This window comes from Thermobia domestica, chromosome 8, assembly GCF_964235325.1.
Source record: "Thermobia domestica chromosome 8, izTheDome1.hap1.1, whole genome shotgun sequence".
NCBI classification, from domain to species: Eukaryota; Metazoa; Arthropoda; class Insecta; order Zygentoma; family Lepismatidae; genus Thermobia; species Thermobia domestica.
Window position 1 is genome coordinate 276,642,810 of NC_137461.1, and position 23,892 is coordinate 276,666,701.

Sequence of the window (23,892 nt, forward strand, 5' to 3'; positions counted from 1 at the left end):
CTTCCTCTAAATTGACAGCGATGTCTTAGAGTAGGGGATAAGCGTTAATTTCACATTACTGTAATCCTCAATTCGATTCCCGTCGGGTAATTAAAGGAAATATTTATCATTTGTATCTTGATATTTCCAATCTAAGATAACATAAAAAGTATTCAATTTCTCTCGGTCTTAGTGTTTATACGACTTTCTTTAGTGGACTCGCAATAGAACAGTGGCCTATACGTGACGTCAGCCATATTATCCTTGATTCGAATTGTATGGGAATGGAACGTGTTTTGCGAACAATTGATGAATACGTAAGGCATATCGTTAGTATAGGCCAAAAATACGACTGACAAAAAAAAAGATTAAATTTCTACTACTTCTTCTAATACTACTCTTAGAAATATTAATGTTTTAAGCAATTCACCATCTCAGATACGTTTCATATCAACAAGAACACTAGAAATGGAATAATCAAAAACTTCATATAATATTAAATATGTAGCCAAGTTTCAACCTTTGAATAATAATAATAATAATAATAATAATAATAATAATAATAAAGGAATAACAGAATTAGAATAGCAATTACTTAAACAATACCTTCCAATTAAGAAATAATTGCCACGACGAGATTCGAACCCGTGCCTCTGCCGTACGAGTTTCATAATTTGATAATCTTCCAAAAAATCCTCCTACAAAGATAAAAAATATACTAGTAGTTAGGGAAGATAAAAATAGAACTTTCTTTTTCTATACGTGTTGATGCAATTCTCAGAATGAGAAAATAATGTCTGCTAGCTTGCATTTTCCCAGATCCCAAGAGTTTCAGATATCCCCTGATCTTATTGGCCGATACAGATAGGACTTCAAAAGTCATGACCATCATATAGTGGAAAGTAAAGGCCAACTCCTATCGGCCCTTGTAACCGGGCATGCTAGAGCAACATGCTAGTAATAAAAATCTTTTTTTTTTTGACGTGCGTTCAAACCCTGCCCAAGGAAAGTTTTTTAATTTTCTTTTAATTTTCATAACAGTTTTTTCATTAAAATAAGATTGAAAATAACACCCAATTCATGATTTACCGATTATTTTTTTTAATTTTCATAACACTTTCTTCATTAAAATAAGCTTGCGGTTTTAGTATACGGATCTATAGTAAAAATAGTAATAGTACTGGTAGTAAAAATAGTAGTAGTAATAATAGTAGTAGTAATGGTAGTAAAAGTAGTAGTAGTAATAGTAGTAAAAATGGTAGTAGTAATAGTAGTGGTAGTAGTAGTTGTGGTACTAGTTGTAATAGTAGTTGTAGTAGTAGTGGTAGGAACAGATTACAAGCCCCGTAGGTGTTGGCCAGGTTCTGTTCTCTTGCCCAAATGTTTCTGTACATTTTACATGACCAACTTCAAACAGCTGGCTAGGGTAGCGATCGAAAAATAATACAGGATAGCGCGCTAGTACTGAAACTCTTGGGATCGGTGTAAATGGTGAAGACATCTTCTTTGGAAATTAGAATTTACTATGAGGAAGAATAGTAGTAATGTAAATCTGGAGCAGTTAAAAACGATGCCGTAGCCTCAACTTGAAGAACATTTCGTGATATTTTCCTCATTGACGAAGGTCTATATAAATTGTTTTTCAGTTAAACAAGGAAATCTCGAGTAAGTCATTGTGACACTCAAGAGGAGCGTTTCCTTATATGAGCATTAGTAATTTTTATGACCTTGCATGCAGCGATTTTAACTAGCTAATAGTTTAGATGAAAGATGAAGTGACGAGGTAGGTAAGTGTTTAGCGTATTGAACTTATATTCGGCGGGGGACCGGGTTCAAATCCCTGCGAGGTTGTTGAAACTTTATAAAACGTTTCAATTTCAATACATACTCAGTGTGACAAGCAAGATCTTCTCTCCCACAGAAAGAAAAGGATATTGGAATGAGGAGAATTGGAGAATGTCCCTCAATGGAGGCACTCATTTACAAACTTATTTCCAGTAGTTGTTCTAGGTTTGATATTTTCCTCTACTTTCAAACATTTTCTAATTCATGCGTGGTCAGTATTTTTTATTTTTCTAAGCATACAGTGTATAGTGAAATAATACATTACAGACACAGCAATATTAAGATTAATATATGGTCTTCTTTGGAAAACACGATCCGAACAATAGAGATTCATCTTAGAATGGAGAACTGCTAGTTAGTCAGTTACTTTACAGTTTTACCGGCATAAACACCTGAATCAGGGCTACCGAATGCTGTCAGCGCCGAGAAAAGTTATTTGTAAGTTAGGTTGCATCTGTCTAGGCGTTCTCACAACTGCAAATGACCTAGACCCCAAGTAATGAAATTAGAGCACTTAGGGAGGAGATGCTTTGTGGTTCGCTGTACAATGATCTTTGGAGAACATTTTTGGATAACTTCGGTATATTAGAATTTGCATTATTTTTGTCCAGTCTAATAGTTTATCCTTAATTTTTTTGAATTCTTGAAATGCATGATATTGCGAACATTGTCCAATTGTTAAGACACCCTTAGTATGCAACTCAATGACAACATATGGTTCGTTCTTTCATGTCATCCTGAATACTGTGAAGGAATAAAAATTAAGAAGTAAAGAAATATTATCTTCTTCATCTCTCTAGAAGTGTATTTTTTATTGGTTTAGTAATATAATCCCTTTCTCTTTGTTCATGAATCATTTCATAGATCAAAATATGTGTGTATTATTATATATTGTTTCGATGTCTCAACACTAAAAGAACAAAGAAGGAATAATGCCGTTTATTTTTTCATATGCACACCAATCGGTGAAGAACGCTACTGTGTTCATTTATCTATTATTTTTCTCAACTTTGTAGCATTTTTATTCTTTCGTAACTAACGTACCAATTACTGCTTTTAAAACGTATTTATAAATTGAAGCGGCCAAAAGATGAAGGTGTTATGTGACAAATTATACATTTTGAGAAAACTGAGTTCAAAATTTATACGATTGCAATTTGTATTGGATCAAAATACCTATTACAAATATGACTTTCGTTTTTGCTATATGTATAAGAATTCGTCCTAAGTTTTCTCATTTACAAATCTTTCATGTTCCCTCCTCATGAAAGAATTTGGGTACCCTTTCATCCACTAATTGTATCAGTTGGTTAGTTATGATAATCATCTTCACATGCTAGTGTACACATCTTACAAGAAAACTTACGGAAGTATAATTCACCGATTTGAATGAAACTTTGCATACTTGTTTAACATAAAAGAACAATCAACGCCAATAAGAAGAACAATTTTGTATATCGGCAATGGTGCGGGTTTAACGGTAGAAAGCACACTTTGAATTTAAGAGTGGACTCCAACCATAGACAGGAAACAATCACTTAATGTGAAATAAAACGTACTGTGGAGGGGTCTTTAGGATAGCTGATTCAGAAACTGATGTTAAAATTAAAAAATTCAAAATGGTGGATATAATGTGGTCATTACAATTACGAAAGATATTCTGGTTTGAAATGCTTGGCAGTTAGCCAACAACAATCATGGTTGGTAGGGGTTAGTACGAGAAGGTTTCAGATCAATTTTAAACGCATTTCTTTTCATATTGTAACTGGATGCTTGATTAAAGTGAGTCTCTGAATTTCTCACTATTCGGAGCGCTTATTTATAGTCAGCCTTCTCGCCCTTCACTATTCGGGGCGCTTATTTATATTGAGTCCACTCGCCTCGCACTATCAGAATTTCATATATCTTTAATTGGTATAATTATGAATTTATTGAGAAAACGGTTTACACTATCGATATTCTGCAGAAAATTCTGTGATACGTAAACATTGTTTACACCACACATACAGTATCTTATTACCTCAATAATTATGCACAAATCGCAAAATGGTGGAGAATCTTTGAAACAAACTATTACGGGATTTTCAAATGAAGTTGTTTTTTTCTTCTAAATAACAGCACACATAAAGAATACGATTTGCAAATCTTAGGGAAGAAAACTGATTATGAATAAGTGATTGGATCTTACATATACTATTAGGGAGATGTAATTTTTTTGTTATAATTGTAGAGGAGAACAGTCTTAAGAATTTTTCCCATAGCCTAAAGGGGAACACATCAAGAAACTGAATCCTACCAATTATTCCTGCAGGAATGGTTTCTGTTTTGAGGTACGCTTTTGTTCTTAAAATAATTTCAAAAGTTGATAAATTGTGACCACTCTAGAATCTCATAACAAAATGGATTTTGAATTAGACACTGGGAGAGATACTTCTTGAAGACATTATATCAAAAGACCTAATGCTAATTTTCCCAAGTGTGATGCTTTCACATCGAGACTTTCAGATTTAAGTGGTTGTTTCAGAAACACCCCGAAGCGTGAGAAGCGAGGGGACTGACGTAAAATATGCACACAGAATAGTAAGAGACGAGGTTACCCACTATAAGGAAGCGAACCAAATAGTGACAGGTGCAGAAACTCACTTTAATGAAGTATCTATTAAAATAAGAACATAAATGGGTTTTGAATTGGTCTGCAACTCTCTAGCTTTAAAACATACCAACTATAATTGCATCCGCCATATTGAATTTTGTAATTTTCAGATGAAATTCTGAATCAGCTGTCCTAAGTCCCCCTGGCAGTATACCTTCTTCTACATTAAGTGATTGTTTGATGCCTATGCTTGGAGATCAACCCTAACATTCAAAGGGTGGTTTATACCCTTAAACCCGCACCATTCCTGATATAAAAAAATACTTACCGATTATTTTTTGATGCTCTACACGTATTCAAAATTTCATTCAAATCGTTGAGCTAAACTTCCGTATGTCTCCATGATAGAGCAGAATAAGTTCGAACAAAATACGTGATACAATGCAGAACAACATATATCAACTATAGATATATACACAATGTCATATGTCAGAATTTTCACAATGTTCAAATTTAACTGGAAATAACGTAAGGAAATAATATTCAAACGTTTGTCTTACTTTCTTAAAATTGAAAGTGTTGAATGGCATAAAATAAAATTTGTGTTTTTTGTCACATAGTTATGACTTGATACTTGGAAGAAACAAAAAAGATATATGCTCTATACAATTAGAACTATACGTCCACAATTAAATACCTGCTCGTTATGTCTAGGGTAGGTACTTATCAAAGAAAATTAAATGGAAAGATCGAGGAATTAGTATGGGGATTGCAAATAAATATTCTAATTTAAGAGTTAGGATAATAACTATAAACTATCGACGCCACTCCGTCCCTATGTGTATCCAAATCTGCTAGTTGCCTTTACCCAAATAACTAATGGAGAAAGGAAGAATTCAAGCAAACTTCTAATTTTCCTAATTCAATATTTATTGAAATTCTCTCTAATTAAGAGGGACCTGTAGAAATACGGGTAACAGTAATCAATTACTCCTGGCCCGTATTCCTTACATCTTAAAGACTGGACCTTGACTCACAGGACACTCCGATCTAACCCTGATTCTAGGACTCCAAATTAAGTCCACAATAAGGAATCTACCTAATTTATTTATGTAGGATAGGTTGGTCTTGGGATAGGTTCTGAGTAAAGTTCCTTGTACTCAAGGAATGGGGAATTAGGTCAACACTCACTCTTATACTTTCCTGCATGAAAGTTACTGTGAGAAAAAATTTAATCATCCACAGCACCTAAATGTGCTAATAAATACATACACGAGGAACCGAACCCAAACGCGTTCGGATTCAAATTAAAAGTTCCTCCACCACTAGGATGGAACCAATTGCAAATTTTATTCGAGCGTCACTCACCTCCAACATAAAACCCACAGTAAGCTTACATACTTAAATTCTAATCAACCAATAAATGTCCCAAGTAGCCTCTGTTATACGCGTAGGATCAAACTTCTAAGAAAGAGACTTAATTCCTAATTCCTAATTTAAACTACCTTACGGTCAAAGTCAAATTGCTTCAGCGGACATCTGTATTGTAGCAGAATCTCTAATCTGACTACATACAGCAAGTAACTAGAAGGTATTCTCTCCAAACTGCACTATTCACTTCCAGTGCAGCGGATTGGCTGGCCGAGATCCTATACTCAAGGATTCCTACAGCACACAGCGGCCAAAGATGGGGAATGCTGCCTTTTTATGTTTTGGCCTGAAAATTTCAAGCAAGGAAGACGGAATACATTGGTGTTCTCTGCTAGCCCTACGACAAGCTTCCAAAAGGAAAAAACAAGAAACAAGTCAACGATAGAAGATAGCTAACTGTAAAAAAGAGTACGATGAAATCTTATGTATGGAAAGTAATTCTCTGATATGTATACACATAAATATACAATATAAGTAAGTAAATATTACTATACAACATTAATAATAAATATATACCAGTTAATTAATGTACTCCAGTCCTAGATATCTACCTTATAAATATTCCTATAATTAATGAGGAATATTTAATTTTACTTTTAATATTTGTAACTTATACCAGCAAGATCGCAAGACGTATCTAGCATACTAAAGAAACTCCCATGAAAATTCTTATCCCAACAAAAATTATAACGTTTGTAACCTACCTTCGTGTACGAATTGTTAATTCGTTTCTGAAAATGGGTTTGACTTCTCAACTTTAATTTTCAACATTCGAAAATATCAACTTTGTCGAAAGTATTATTTGACATTTTGACACTTCAATAATTTACAGTATTACGAACCCGGCAATCATCTGTGTAATTGTTTTCTCCGCATTTATTTTCAAACACATGTCCCTGGAAGCGTTTAATAAAACCTCTGCATTTAAATCTACTTTTCAGCATTCGTCCCTTATTATATTTACATCATAAGCATACTCTAAAATAGCGGGATTACAATTGAACTCTAGATTTTATTTGTTAAATTTGTTTTCTTCTAATAGCATAATCCAGAATAAAATTGAATAATAATAGCGACTATGTACTTTATTTTTGAAGTAAGGTCTCGTGCACAAGAATTAAGCTACTCCGACATAACTTTGGAATTTATTTAAATGTATCTTAGCCAATCTTGTTATCCTATATGGCATTCCAAATATTGAAAGAATGGCGAAAAATGTTTCCTTCCTATCTGAGTCGTAGGTATTTTTTAAATTATAATTAGTTGATATACCTTATTCCCATTTCGTTTCAAGTATTCGTCAAGTGGTAAATATTTGGTCGATAGTTTGGTGATTTTGCGTAAATCCTCACGGGTTTTTCCTTTAATTTTGCCTGTGTACGGCCCCAATCTTACTAAGAGAATGTGTTAGAGGAATTTATAAGATAGCAATAACAAATAAATATTTCGATAATTGTTACAATTACTTTTGTCGCTTTTCTTGTGAATTGCAAAAATAATAGAGTCTTTCCAGTAACGGGGCAATTCTTTTCCCGTTCAGATAAAATTAATTCACCGGTAATTTCTTCTACACCCATGAGTATCTGTGTTATACAATAATATGGTAGGATATTTGTTTCAAGGCCACACGATCTTTTCCCCAGATTTTTAGGCTAGTGTAACCAAACGATCAAAGAAACGTCAGTTTTCATTCGAGGAGTATATCCACCAGCACATTTTGCTACACCAATGCAAGAACTAATTACGATACCTTATGATACCTTACTACAAGTTGCACAGAAACAAGTCAAAAGAGATTGGTTGAAGTGTAATACGAGGCGCATCCAGAAAGTAAGTTTCCCACGCTTCCCATAGCTTGAAACGGTATGTTGCGCAAAGCGACTACGTGTACGTGAGAGAGTAATGTCCTTGCATGACACGTGCACTAGCGGAACTTCCCTAGTGCTCTCAGTAGCGTCGTGGCAGATTGAAGATTGGCATTCCTATTCAAGCTCCCGGCGCGTGTGAATTGCGAGCAGTGATAAAGTTTTTGAATGCAGAGGGCATTCAAATCCATCGTCAACTGTATCGTTGGAAAAATGTCAATCCTGATCCTGTGCTGATATTGTAGAGGTAAGATGAGGGACTACTTGTTTCATATTTTCTTAAAAGAAAAGAAACAGATCGGTGGATCGAGGCGTTGGATGACAGAAGGTGTAGGTCGATGCGAATGAAATTGTGTGTAGATATTGTATATATAAAATAAGGCCTTCCGTGTTTCAAAAGGATCCCCATTTCTTCACATTTTTTAGATCAGCAGTAAGCACAAACAGTAAAGCATATTTTTCATGGGACAGTTTTAACCCTTAGAATTCTTTTCCGCATACCCTCGTAGTTAAGCGGTTAGCATACGCGTCTTTGGCGTGGGATACCCGGGTTTGATTCCCGGTGGGAGCTCATGTGATTCGGATTCCACGTTAATCAGTAGGTCCACGTCTCATATGGCCTCGCTGCTGAAAAGAGACGATAAACTAAAATCATCTCAACTCTTTGTCGTATGAAAAAACACGTGTCGATTTTTTCCCTCTTTGACGTTGACGTGCCAAATTTGAAGCAAATCCGATACCGATATTTGGGAAACACGTAAAGACTTATACTACATATATAATATTTGCACTTAATTTCATTTGCTTCGGTTCACTCGTTCCTGCAATATTACGGTAATATTTATTTTCTTTGGAGGTGGCCTTGGCACCAACACTGCTTTTTCCGCATAAATTAAAACACGTTTTGTTTATTGTTTTGCAAATTGTCCCTACACGAAATTTCGTTGCAATTCTCCATATCCTTTAGGAACATCTGACATATACACATTTGCAGTTTTGATATTTTGTAATTAATGGTTTAGCAGGTCTGTGGCCCACACAACCGTTTTTTTTTAGTAAAATACGAAACATATATTTCCCGATTTTACATCTGCAATATATGTATACAGTTTCATTCACTTTGGTTAATTTCTTGCCTTTCGGGCATCAAATTTCAAAATTTTTGGTTGGGCTTTTGCTCCCATAAAACTGCTTTTCCGTAGCAAATAAAAAGAAAACAGGTATTCGTTTGTTTTATGGGTAGTTTCTTCCGTCAAATTTTATCAAAATCGGACTGGTAGGAATCAGCAGTAAGATGAAGTCTATAGTAAAATTTGAAATATTGCAAGTCAGCGCGATCTAGCCAAGATTCGGGGTTAGCGCAAGAGCTAGTGTGCTTTACTAGATTAGTCTCACAACTACTGCCTTAATGTTTGCTTTGTGAAAGGATGTGCATGCATGCGCTGCTTTTGTCATATTTATCCAAACTAGTGAGATCGACGCTCGTGAGCTCGCAACTCGAGTTCAGCCGGGCTTGGGCTAAATAATTGAGGACGAGCCTGTGTGATACCGAGGTTGACAGAAATATGAGAACGTTAGACCGAGTGAATTCGAGACCAGTTGTGAAAAGTGATCGCGAGCATCAGTGAGCGCAAGCTCAGTTGAGAGAAGTGATCACCAGCTAATTTGAAAGAAGTGATCCCGATCACGAGCCCAGTTGAGGGAATTTATTTTGAACCTGAGTGAACGTGAACTCAGTTAAGAGAAGTGAGTGCCAGTCCGAGTGAACGCGAGATCATTTTCGTTTTGTGAGCGCAAGAACATTCGAGAAAATTGAATGGGAGCTTGTGTGAGCGAGATCTCAATTTGGGGAAGTAATCGCGAGCCCAATTTACGGGGAAGGGATCGCGATCTCGAGCCGTGTTGTAGGAAATGAGCGCGAGCTCGAGTGAGTGCGAGCTTAGTTGAGAGAAGTGAGCGTGATACCGTCTGAGGGAGAGCTAAATTAAGTATAGTGAGTGCAAGCCTGAGTGAGTACGAGCCCAGTCGAGAAAGGTGAGCGCGATCCCAAATGATCGCGAGCGCGAGTGATTGCGAGAAATGGTTGGAAGCGCGAGCCCAATTGTATTAACTGTTCGCGAGCCCGCGCGAGCGAGAACACAGTTGAAAGGAGTGAGCTCGAACGCGAGCAAGCTTAGTGCAAAATGTTCATCTATTGTTATGTCCTGTGCTCTTCTCGCCCACGTGGTATTTGCATCATCTCTTTTTGTTCTTGCGCGGTTTTTGCTCATGCGCTCCCTTTGTCCAAGTGGTATTTGCATGCGCTGTTTTTGTCCTTGCGCATTTTTGTTCATGTACTCTTTTTGTCTTTGTACCGTTTGTGTAATGCGTTGTTTTTGTCGTTGTGTGATATCTGTCCATGCGCTGTTTTTGTTCTTACGCGGTTTTAGTCCATGCGCTGCTTTTGTTCTTATACCTATTTAATTAACAAGAGCGCCTGTCAATTATACAACCTGAAACACAGTAAAGACATTTGGGTTGTGAAATTTAAGAGACTTCTGGTGCAATATTACCTAACTCCTCTTTTCTAAGGATATCTATAAATATGGTAAACAGTTTGTGGCAGTGGTTCTTTACTTAATTCCTGTCTTGACCCGCTCGTATGAGTGCAAGTCCGAGTGAGTACGAGCCCAGTCGAGAGAGGTGAACGCGATCCCAAGTGACCGCGAGAGCGAGTGATTACGAGAAACATTCAAGGGAATGATCGGAAGCGGTAGCCCAATTAAGGTAAATGATCGCGAGCCCAAGTGAGCGCCAGCCCAGTTGAAGGAAGTGAGCTCGAGCGGGAGCGATCCAAGTGCAAAATGTTCATCTATTTTTTTAACATAGACTGATTTTGCTCACGCTCTATTTGCATGTGTTGTTTCTGTCCTTGCGCGGCTTTTTTCATCCGGTCATTTTGTGCAGGCGGTGTTTGCATGCGCTGTGTTTGTCCTTGCGCGGTGTTTGCCCTTGTGCTGTTTTGTCTACGCGGTATTTGCATCCGCTTTTATTGTTCATGCGCTGTTTATGCCCAGGCGGCATTTGCATTTGTTGCTTTTGTACTTGCTCGGATTCTGTCCATGCTCTGTTTCTGTTAACGCGGCATTTCCATGTGCTCTTTTTGCCATTCCGCGGTTTTTATCCATGTGCTGTTTTTGTCCACGCGGTATTGGAATGCACTGCTTTATTCTTTGTGCGGTTCTTGTTCATGCACTGTTTATGTCCACGCGGTATTTGCATGCGCTCCTTTGTCCTTGCGCGATTTTTGTCCATGCTCTGTTTTTGTCCATGTGGTATCGGCATGCGCTCGTTTTGTCCTTCCGTGGGTTTTGTCCATGCACTGTTTTTGTTCTTGCGCTGTTTTGACCGCATACACAGAGAGCGTATCTAAAATTGGATCGTGGTAAGCCAAAAAAAAACTAGCTAGCCTGAAACTGTCACGTAAGAAATTCACAGGTCACGTGAAGGGATTGAAGTCGATAAAATCTTAGTAGCTCTCTCTCTCTTATCTGTATTTATAGATATAAAAGTGTATGTATGTGTTTGTGTTTGTACCTTCCGACATAACTCATGTATGCTAAGGGTATGGGTTCTCAACCGGGGGTCATGACCCCTAGGTTGTCCTGAGAGAGTTTAATTGGGGTCGAGAAAATAAGCGGAAGAGATAAATATAGTTAAAATTTAATAGTGGAAATTATTTTTAAATATTATTTTGAATTTTGTTTTGATAGGCATACTTTATTTTATATACATACTGTTAAGAACTACAAAAAATAGGTCTAGTAAACTTTTTCAAAAAGAGCAGAGTTGTTAAGAAATGAATATAAATAAAAGAGATATGATGAGAACTGTGTATTGAAATACCAGAAAAATATAAATGCAACAAAACCCAACATGCAACAAAATAAACTTCAAATTGGAAACGAATAAGATATTTAATTAAGGTGTAATTGAATTACTGCAGCAATTTCATGTTCACTTTTTGTGACGCACATTATCAAGCCATTTTCAGCTGATAAGTAATTTCTTGTCTCTATTTAATGCTTACCATACAAGAAAAAACACTTTCGAAAATATACGATAAATGTAACGGAATTATTACTTTTAAAGCAGCAGATACTAGACACGGATATTCTTCTCTCCTCATCACAGAGAACTTGTCTAAGTCTTTGTTACAGAGAACCAGTTGCAAGTATTTGTCGCACGGTAATTCTATTAGTTGGTCAAGCATTTGAGGGCTTAGATCAGCTACTTTAACGGCCCCTTCAATGAAGGAGTCGTGCCGGGTGGCGAAGAAAGTGGGCAAAGAATTCGGAAGGAATGTGTTACTCATGTTAGTAAAATGCATGTGTAAATATATAAAATAGGAGGAGAAAATTACTATAAAGTGCTCAAAACCAAGGAAAAGCAGGGAATACTTCTGAAAATTTTGTTGGTGGTGCTCCGCAGCCAGTCTGTCTTCCTCACACATCTGTACGGGGATATCGTAGTATACTATCGCCCCGGAGGTTGATTTTCCATGGCACGGCACTAAATGGATTTTCATTATTAACAAGAAATGGATTCTACTATTATAGAAAAAAGTGTGTTAAAAATCCCACACAAGCTTATTATAGAGCATACATTGTAACGGGGGGGGGACCGTGATAGGAACTAGGTTCAGTACCACTGGCCAAGAGTGACCATATTTCTTATCGTCTGAGAAAGTGTACTGTCGTGTTAGCTATGGTGAATGAGAGGGAGATACATGTAAAAGATTGCTACAAAATGTTCGATATTAATGTCGGATTTAAAGTTTTCGGGGTTGCTTTGGTAAATAGTGTGACTTTCGATTTCCCCTTACTACGGTTAAGCTCTTATTTGTCGGGATGGGCACGAGCGACTTTTCTTTGAAAATCGAGTCAACTCGAAACAGAGATTCTTTCAGGTCTAGTTTAGAGCACGCGGAAAAAAATCTCTCCAACTCGACTCAATTTAGGGTCGATTTTCGGGTCGAGTCGAACCAAAACGAGCAAAATCATGTGTAGTCCTACCTAGACACTACATAGACAATATAATTATTATACTACTACTACCTCAACTTATTATTATAATTATAATTATTATTATTATTATTATTATTATTATTATTATTATTATTATTATTATTATTATTATTATTATTATTATTATTATTATTATTATTATTATTATTATAAGAACACCGTGCATAAACATGAAAGATAGACGGTCTTATCAGAATACTAAAAGTTAGTTGACTGCCGAAGTCGGTAGTCATGAAGTCTAGAATGCAAGGATATCGTTCACTACCCCACGTTGTATGCGTCGGTGGACAACAAATGGTCAACTATCGACCTGTCGCCAAAAAGTGGTGGAACCAGAGCGAAGATCCGCGGTGGCCACCGTTCCATTTTGAAAATTTTACCATCAGCGGCAGAGACGCAGCTAAACGCCAACGAAATACGAAATCACTCCCCCAAAATATGTTAAATTGCCTATATGCGGAATTTGTTTATGTTATATTCAAAACAGTAAAAAAAAGAAAAGATAGTACCCTGATGATACCTTCAACCTTATATTTACTAGCCTTGCGACTTCGCCACGGAAACGATGAAGGAAACCTTCCTTGTAGAAGGATAAATAATTTGTGTCTCAATTTAGATAATCATAAAAATCCCTCTATCTCGAGTTCTATGAAATGATACCGAGAATTTTGAGATTTATTGCTTTCTAGTGGTTTGCTATATATGTACAAAATTTGAGCAAAATCACCGACGTGTATCTTCTGAACCTCTCCTCTTTAGTATAATGTCAACAAGACAGGGCGTGGGGCAATGAGAACTTGATCCACAAGACACTGATTCACCACATATTGTGATCCACAACACACTGACCCACGAACCACTGTTACCCAAATGTCCTACAATCCAACATATCCCATTGCCCCACCGTGACCCACACTGACTCACTGTAAATCACCCTAAACCTTCGTGACCAACTCTGAACCACTAAAACCCATCGCCATGAAATCTGACACATTACACTAGTTAACAAAGATTTTGTTACATAAAAGGAAATACCTGTTCTTAAAGGAACTTTTTGCGCTGAATTCGAATATGCACTCGGTTTTTCTCCATCACGTATGATTTTCCCGTAACAGAGGGATTTTCGGGAAAATCCCTCAAAAATTTCTCTTTTCGTTTATTTTACACCCCAAGATCTTGCCCCCTTGCATATACTAACATAGAAATTATACCTAAGTATACTTTGATTCATATTTAACAAACCCTCCAAGTTTCGTAATAATCGCTTTATTCTTTCTAGAGAAATAAATATGTTTGTATGTATACTGTGTGTACTGTTTATTGCACCTTATAGTAATGCTTTCAGATCTCTTAAGTTGAGGTAAAACGTTTTGCTTTATTACCACAAACACATATATAAAATATAATACAATATAATTTACAAGTGTGACAATTTACAATAAACAATAATACAAATGTACCAAAAGGTCATGAAAAGACAATCAAAACTATCACAATATATGAAACTTCCATTGGGTTACAAAAACGTACACTACTTCCTTCTTTTGTAAGAAATGTTGCATTCTCTAACAAGACCCCAACAATAGTCCCCCATCATTGAAGGATCCCATCGTCCTTGGTACCTTTTCTCCATTGCCATTATATCTTGGTGGAATCTTTCCCCCTGTTCGTCGCTGAGAGCACCTAGGTTAGCAGGAAAGAAGCTGAGGTGGGAGTGCAAAAAGTGGATTTTAAAGACATCCTACAACCCAACTCTTTGTATTTCTGTATCATGTTCTGTACGATTTCTGTGTAACTCTCAGCTTTGTTATTGCCCAGAAAGTTGCGCACAACACACTTAAATGCTGTCCAGGCAGCTAGCTCAGCACTGTTTAACTTGCTGTCAAAGCTATCATCAAGCATTAATTTCCTAATTTGGGGACCAATAAACACTCCCGCTGAAATCTTAGCATCACTCAGGTTAGGGAACTTATCTCGCAAATACTTGAAACCTTCACCAGATGTGTCCATGGCTTTGACAAAGTTTTTCATACGTCCTAACTTGATATGAAGTGGCGGTAGTAATATCTTATTAGGATCTACCAAAGGAGCGTATTTGACGTTCCATTCTCCAGGTACGTAATTCACTCTAGGTTCCCATTCCTTCACTTCATAATGTTTGTCATCAGCTCGGCTATCCCATAAACATAAAAAATTGGTACTTCGTGTAACCGCACTGCAGTCCTAATAAAATACCAACTACCTTGAGATCACAACATATTTGCCAACAATGGTCCTTGTAATTTATAAGATTTAGCAAAGTTGACATGGTGTCATAAAATTCCTTAATCTTCACTGAGTGCGCAAGTGGTATAGAAGGTTTTTTATTTCCATTATGTAAAAGGACAGCTTTAAGGCTGACCTTTGACGCGTCGATAAATAACCTCCATTCTTCTGGAACGTAAGGAATTCCTAGCTCCACCATCAACCCATTTATATCCGTACATATGCACACATTATCTTCCATTGAGAAATAGCTTGAAAATTGAACATGCCTTTTCCTGTACACTGATATGTTCGTTTCTGCATCCAATAAGTTCCACTGCTGGAGCCTTGATCCCAGAAGTTCCGCCTCTTGTTTTGTCAGGTGCAAATCACGGACTAGGTCATTAAGTTCACATTGCCGGATAAAATGTGGCTCGCGAACACAGTCAGGGATGAACGTTGGATCCTTGGATGTACATGTTGATGTCGATGGTTCATCAAGGTCATGATCATCATCAGAGTCTTTTGGCCATATCTCTTCCCAGTTGGTAGGGGGCTCGGGAAGAGGAAGTTCTTTTGCATTCCGTTACATTTGATAACAAATATTGATAACCATTTCATGAACAAAACGAAAAAACTTGGAGAATTGTGTATATATGTATTAAGATATACATATACTGTACGTTTAAAAAAATATACGTTGGAAGTACATTCTATTTTTATACACGTTTCTAATTTACAGAGAGCAATACAAGTGTGTTGTTGACTATTGTAAATATTCATTTTTATGTCTGTGTTTGTAGTAATAAAGCAAATCGTTTTTACCCCAACTCAGGAGATCTGAAAGCATTACTATCAGGTGCAATGAACACTGCACACAGTATACATACAAATATATTTATTTCTCTAGAAAAAACAAAGCGATTTTTACGAAACTTTTAGGGTTTATTAAATATAAATCGAGGTATACTTAGGTATAATTTCTATGTTACTATATGAAAGGGGACAGGAGCTAGGGGAATAAAATATCTGAAAAAGGGAAATTTTTGAGGGAATTTCCCGAAAATCCCTCTGTTACGGGAAAACTGTACGTGATGGAGAGAAACCGAGTGCATATTCGAATTCAGCGCAAAAAGTTCCTTCAAGATCAGGTGATTTTTCTCATGTAACAAACAAAAAGATTAAATTTGTTAACTAGTGTTATCAATAAAGTCATTTTGTAATAAAATATTTTTTCCCAATAGTTAACTCCTCTGAAACTTTCAGGCTGCATCTCAAAAGAAAAGTGGTAAATTCTATTGCTACTATTACAATTGCAAATATCAAAATCCAAAAGTTTCGTAACTTGCTTTTTCAACATATAGAAATAAAAAAGAAGAAAAATAAAGGTCTTCAAAGTAAAACTTAGTCAAATTCACCAGTGTTCAGAAGATGCTGTCTGGAATGCACTGAGTAGAACGAGTCGGTGGGTCGTAATGAGTCAGTGTGAGTCACGGTGAGTTATATTTCGCAGTGGGTCACGTCCTGTAGACCTACGATCAATTGACTCAGTCACAAATCTTGACCCATTTGACCCACCGACCCACTACACTTCTAATTTTTAACATGTCTTATTTCATTTTAAAGTTGAAACATACATTTACACATGTTTCTTTCTCGATGGCGAAGGTTTGCTTGATACATATATTAGTTGAGATGGCCATTTCTTTTCGCGGTGGAAAATTGACATTATTAAAAACCCATCTTGAAGTGGATATATTCCAAAGTTATTAAAAACGCTTTCCCGATCCCGAAAACTGTAAATTCGACAAATATTTCAGTAATTTTTAACATTATATTTTTAGATCTCCAAGCTTCTCATCCTCTGAATATGGGGATGAATTCGGACGTAAATGTCATTGAGTGCACCGCTATTCATGTCAACGACCCAGAAAACTATGGATAACACACTATAATCAGTCATTTTACATTCTTTTTACATGCCACTCCTCCCAACTTCTTTCCCTTGAGGTATTTAACAACCACGTTATTTTTTGGATGAAAGTAATATGTCTACCACGTGTGGTAAAAGTTGCTCCAGATATTCCGGTGTTACGCTGGAATATACATTTATACATATACATTAAAATATTTAGAGCTATGTGAGCAATGCCTTCGAGTCTGCTCCTGTTAATTCTAGATCAAGCAGACATGGCTAAATAGGTAAAGGCACTACAAGTCTTGGTATTTATCACGGTGATTCCGAAACTATGGACTGTACATTAATATCAATCGTTTTGAGTTATTGTATATGTTACTTCCTTCGATTCTCCTTAGTAGATGTGCTGGGGGTCTTGCTCCTACTGGAAATTGAACTTAAAAGTTATCAGAACTACTTGAAATGAACTTGGGAACCCGAAAGCTATGAATTCAAAACTAACAATGGCCATTTTAAATTACTTTGCATGTCACAGTTCCACACTACCCATCACGTTGCTAACGGGGAGGGCATCTAGAGTGCCTCTGTTTTTCTAAGCAACCCCCATAATTATGGATTCTCCACTAATATCAATCTTCTTTTATGATTTTGATAAGTCTCTCCCATTTTTCCTGGGCGGCTAAGGATGTACTACCACCCATGGTAATTTCAGTGAGACAAATGCCGAAATGGATTCTAGCATACACTCATCAGAGTTACTCATGTCAAAGATTCTTATTTGTTCGAAATTCAAGCCCTATTAGGTTTATCAAAACTTGAATCAAAGTAGAATATTCATTCAAATCTCTTTACGCAAGAAGTTATGTATAATTTAATCATGGTATGGGAAAGTGACAATAAACTGCAATCAATTAACTCTAGTTCTACGCTGACTAGCGCATGCTCCTTTGATACGTGAATGGGGTCCGGGTTCGATTTTTGCTGAGAGAGCATTGAAAATGTGAATGCATTATGTTGGTTCGTCCCTTTCTATCATGCATTAACAACCAAATAGCTATGAAACGGAAATCAATAACACAAACACACATCATGTAAGCCAATGCCTCAGCTCAAGTACGCGTCTTTGACAAAAAAAAAAAAAAAAAAAAAAAAAAAAAAAAAAATCTCGTAGCAACATTCAGGGAATCTTGATTCCATGGAATATAACAACCAGTGCCCAAGGATTTTCTCGGGGTTCTCCAGTTTTGTGCCACTTTCTTCTTTCCACAATTTCATTAATTTTTCATCATCAACGTTTTCTTTAGCCTAATCAGCATAACCATGGAACGTAAAACTTAAAGATTTCATTTCATAATATTTACGAAGCACCAAAGAACATTTTTACACAACGAAAAAATGAAATCTTTGAATTTTACGTCCCATGGTTATGCCGGTTAGGCTAAAGGAGACGGTGATGATGAGTAATGAATGAAATGGTGGAATGAAGAAAGTGGGAGTAAACGGGAGAACCGCGAGAAAACCCACGCACACGGTGTTTTTTTTACACAACGACTGTGGTAACCATAATATATGTAGCGATATCTATATACATTAGCGTACTTAGGATTTTGGCAAAGGAGGGAAATTAAACGTTATGAAAATATGGGTTGGCACTCCCGTGCTGTGTCGTCATACGGTTAGCGTATTGGCCTCCGGAATCAGAGATCCTAATTTCAATTCCCCCGCAAACTAACAATTTTGTGTTCTTTTTATACTCAAATAATAAGTTCATACATTTAACATAGGCAAAATAATGTATTTATCCGTAATTCATTGATTTGCAAAAAATGGTTTGTTTTTGTTGTAAATTATCCTATGAACTCTAATTATAATAACCCTATTACTAAATACCACTTCATAAAGGTAGTTTGCAAAACAATTATCGAAATTTGTATTGTGTTTAACTTGAATAAAGTACTAATTGAAGCTAAATTGTATAAAATTATTATGTGGAAAAACAAATAAGGACGTTGCCTCGCTCGAGAATCGAACTATACACCTCTGTCGCCGGACTGCAGAACGCTACCATTCTGATCACAGACTACGGCTCCATTTTTCGTGTGTCGATTCAAGCGCCATCCGTGAAGGGGTCTGTCTTCAATCCTGGGTCAAAGCATTGATTTTTTTCTGGAGAATCGCAATGTGCAATAAGAAAGGTGGATTCACATTTAAAATTTAAAGTTACACCCCGCACCCCCGAAGGAGATTTGAATAGGGGTTGCGTTTGGTATCATTGGATAGTTCTTTCAAATATATTTAAGACGTGTTGTTTTTGATTTCTTGATCTGCATATTTCGCGAGATATTCGATCGTTCCTAGGCTATGAAGACATACTCATATATAATGCTTGTGTTTTCCATAAACAGTTGCAAGTGTAATTCATAATTTTGTCAATTTAAAAAAAAAAAAATGTGTCAAGTACAAAATTCCTACTTCCCAATATGGATTTAAATCGCCACATTAACAATCAATGATAGTCAGGTTTTCAATTTTTCAGCTCTTATGAAAAGCCTTGCTGCTGAAAGGGACGTTATACTCAGAATCAACTCAAATCATATCCTGATATAACCGTTCCGATAAAAGATCTCGAATAAAGAACACAAGCTATGACTGTTCTTGGTTTTAATCGGGCTTCGGGAGTGGATCTTTAACATTATGTTTTCGTAATGTGTTGTAAGAAGAGGATATAGAGGTGTAGAAGTTTCAAAGCAAATATAAGGAAAGGAACAAATATAGCGAATATCTTTTTAATTATTAGCATCCTCATCTTTGGTACGAGACATCTGATTGTTGATTGTTGAATTTCAGTTTAGCGTCCCTTTCAGCAGCGAGGCTATGTGAGACGTGGGTCTACTGATTAACGTGGAATCCGAGCTACATGAGCTCCCGCCGGGAATCGAACCCGGGTCGCGAGACATCTGAGTTTGAATCTGAAACTAAATTCGGTTTCTGAGTGTGAAAGCGCATATGATTTATTACAGAGGAAGATATTTCAATAAGAATTTTCTATAGGGAGAAGACCAACTAACTTACATGTAACACTTACCAAGTGTAACACTCCGATTTTGATAACATGTTGCAGGTAGATGCTACACATAAACGAATATGTGTTTCTTTATTTTCCGCGGAACAACGGTTTTAGGGCTCAAAAGCCCCAACCGAAAATTTTGAAACTTTACAGCTGGAAGGAAAGAAAAAATGACCGAAGTGAATGACATTGTCCACAGATATTGTAGACGTAAAATGAGGCGTAAATTGATGTACTAAATTTGAAGAAATCGGATGGTAACACTTGTTGAACACAAAAGGCCTTATTTTACATATAATATCTACACACAATTTCATTCACTTCGGTCCACTCTTTCCACTACCCAACGCTTCGGTTCACCCAACCGTTTTATTATTATTATTATTATTGATATTATTATTATTATTATTATTATTATTATTATTATTATTATTATTATTATTATTATTATTATTATTATTATTATTATTATTATTATTATTATTATTAGAAGTAGTAGAATTTTCAGGAAAATTCGAATCAGGTATTCCGTCATATTACATCTACAATTTATGTACAGAATTTAATTCAGTTTGATCCACTCTTGCCTTTCGGGTGTCAACTATCAAACTTCTGAGTGGGTGCTCTTGCCCATAAAACGGTTTCTCCGCAGTAAATAAAAAGCCGTATTCGTTTATTTTTTGCATGGTGACCCTATACAAAGTTTCGTTGCAACTCTTCATGACTTTAGGCACTTCTGACAAAAAGTTATTAGCACTTTTGATATTTTATGATCAAAGGTTTGGAGGGTTCCATGCCCGATCCAACCGTTTTTTCGAGGAAATGTGAAGCACGTGTTCCCTCATTTTACGTCTACAATATCTGTGCACATTTTCATCCACTTCGGTCCACTTCTTCTTGCCTTTCGGACTTCAAATTTGAAGGGCGTCCATCTCTGGAGCATTCAATCTCTGCTCGCGCCAATTGAACTTTGTGGTCGACAAACACTGTGTGCGTGGGTGTTCTCAGCGTTCTCACAGTTTCTTCATTCCATCCTTTCATTCATTTCTCATCATCACCGCCTAGTTTAGCCTAGCCGACATAACTGTGGGACTTAAAACTTAAGGATTTCATTTCGTTGTAAAGTTTGTCATTTTTAGCAGCGAGGCTACGTGAGACGGAATCTACTGATACACGTGGAATTCCCACTACATAAACTCCCGCCGGAAATAAAAGACCAACTGAGTAGCCTACGTAACAAGTAGTCACTATTTTCACGATTACATATATCAGATAAAATCTCTTCAAATCTGGTACTAAATTATTATTATTATTATTATTATTATTATTATTATTATTATTATTATTATTATTATTATTATTATTATTATTATTATTATTATGTTACATATTACTTGATATGCAAACTATACTTGCAGTATTGTAGAAGGAGTATTGTCTAATTGATGGTACCTACGAGAATTGTTAGGTTTCTAAAAGGGTGGATCTATTGTCTTATGCCTAAAAAGTACTAATTACGTAAATTGCTCTTCCACTCCACAAATAAAGCACTGTGTAGCACAAATAGAACTGGAAGAAGATTAAATTTTAAACAAGAAAGTTAAACGTTACGTATTGTTTTTTTTCTGTGAAACAGATGATTGTTTAAATTTACTGGGAAATTTTTGCCAAGAATATTGAACATTGATAACAAAACTGTAATGGAGCGAATTAATTTCTTTAAACGTGCCAAAAGAAAAGATTGTTATTTTTAAAGAGAGCAGAAAGATAGGAAGTAAACGTAAATCGAAACCTCTGCTGAGCTACTACTCACAGAACAGTATATTATGCTAAAAACACTTCTTTAACATTTTGATTTCATCTTATAACTAGAAACACTTAAAAGGTCAGTACAATATTGTCTGCTAACGTGTAAAAGTTGCCTGAAGGAAAGTGTAACAGAATACTACAGTGTATGTTACCAGGTTACCACTTACTAAACACTTGTGCAGTGCTCACTTTAAGTCAAACAACATATAAGTAGTGGATCCAGGCTGTTAGCTAATAAAAACTGCTATTTTATGGGCCGTTGGAGCAACCAACTGCATATATTGATAGAAATAGAAACTACGGCTAGAAATCGAAGAAATTCAAATGCTTCAGCAAAAGACAAAATATGCTTCGTAGCAATTTAATACCGACTAGGAAAAATAATAATAAGTGGCCACAGCGAGGATCGTACAAGAACTCACACGTTAGTAGTCCATGACATTACCGTCTGAGCAGCGACTATTTGCTTGTTTTCGTCTGGTATATCAATGCATTTCGGGCACCACTTTGGAACATGAACACTAATATACATGAACATTGAAGTGAAATAATTAGAATGATTTGATTGACAGTTGAAACTGTCCATTATAGCAAGGCTAGTGGGACAATACAACATTACACAAACTCTATTTTCTGTGCAACCATTATTATAAATTTCATTTTCATAAACTTGCCCTTATAATAACTATACCGATTTCTTAATTAAATTCAATGTATAGATGATTATTGAGTTGAGATGATTATGCGTTTAGCGTCTTTATCAGCAGCGAGGCGATATGAGACGGAACCTACTGATTAACATGAAATCCAAACCACATGAGCTCCGGCCAGGAATCGAGCCAGGGTTCCCCACGCTAAAAGTATAGATAATTGTGTCTTCTATATCAGCTAATATTTTTGCTATAAAGAATAAAATAATTAAACATTTGAAGTAAATGAATGAGAAACCTAAGATATTGCAGATAACTGAAATTGCGATTTAATTCAATTTTAAACATTATACATCTATATGATTGTTCAAGTTATTTTATAAAGATTCAGATTATCAATTATACTATTTTCAACCCTCGAGAAGTCGCGCTAAAAAAGTGACGCGTGTAGTCGCTCGCGGTCAAAAGAACCGCACGAACATATTGTGTTACAAATATCGTTTCAAACATTTTTCTTGTATTAGAAACGTAATTTTGTATATTTCTGAGAGAGGGAATAACATTTTTATTATTATAATAAGTTTTACAGTAATAACTATTAGAGGAACCTACAATTAGATATGTACTTTTTTATTTCTTGTTTGGAATAATTTTTTTTCGTTACATATTTCTTTAGATAGATAGCTACGCACTGGTTTTATTGAAAATTATAAATCTGATGTCGACGTTTTGTTTTTGTCAACTCTTTGGTTCGTCTAAAATTAGAAATGCAATAGTAAATTAGGAAAATAAATACTGCATAAACGTGACACTAAAACAAAGCATTACGGCGCATTGTGCATTCAATTAGAGCTCACTCGTAGCTAAGCGGTTAGCATACACGCCTTTGGAGTGGGTCACCGGGTTCGATTCCCGGTGGGAGCTCAAGTCGTTCGGATCCCACGTTAAGCAGTAGGTCCACGTCTTACATAGCCTTGATGCTGAAAGGGAGTTAAATTGAAATCAAATCAAATTTACATTGAATTATTTTACGGTCCTTTTATTTTCAAATTTCACCTATACAGCACTACATCGAATTATTTTAGGTTATCTTCAAATTTACACTGTTCTACACCTCGTCGTCGCTTATTTCGTCCTCTCCTGCTGTGACTACATTCGGGGAATCGCTGGTCATCTCTGGGTTTAAGATCTTCAGACTCGCTCGCAGTCTCCTCACTTCACCTTTCGTGTTCAGTCATGTATATATATATATATATATATATATATATATATATATATATATATATATATATATATATATATATATATATATATATATATATATATATATATATAAGGGCGGATTCAAGGGGGCTAAGAACTATAGCCCCCTTGACGCTCAGGCTTACACTGGATAAAATGGGCTTCAATTCTGCTTTACACTGG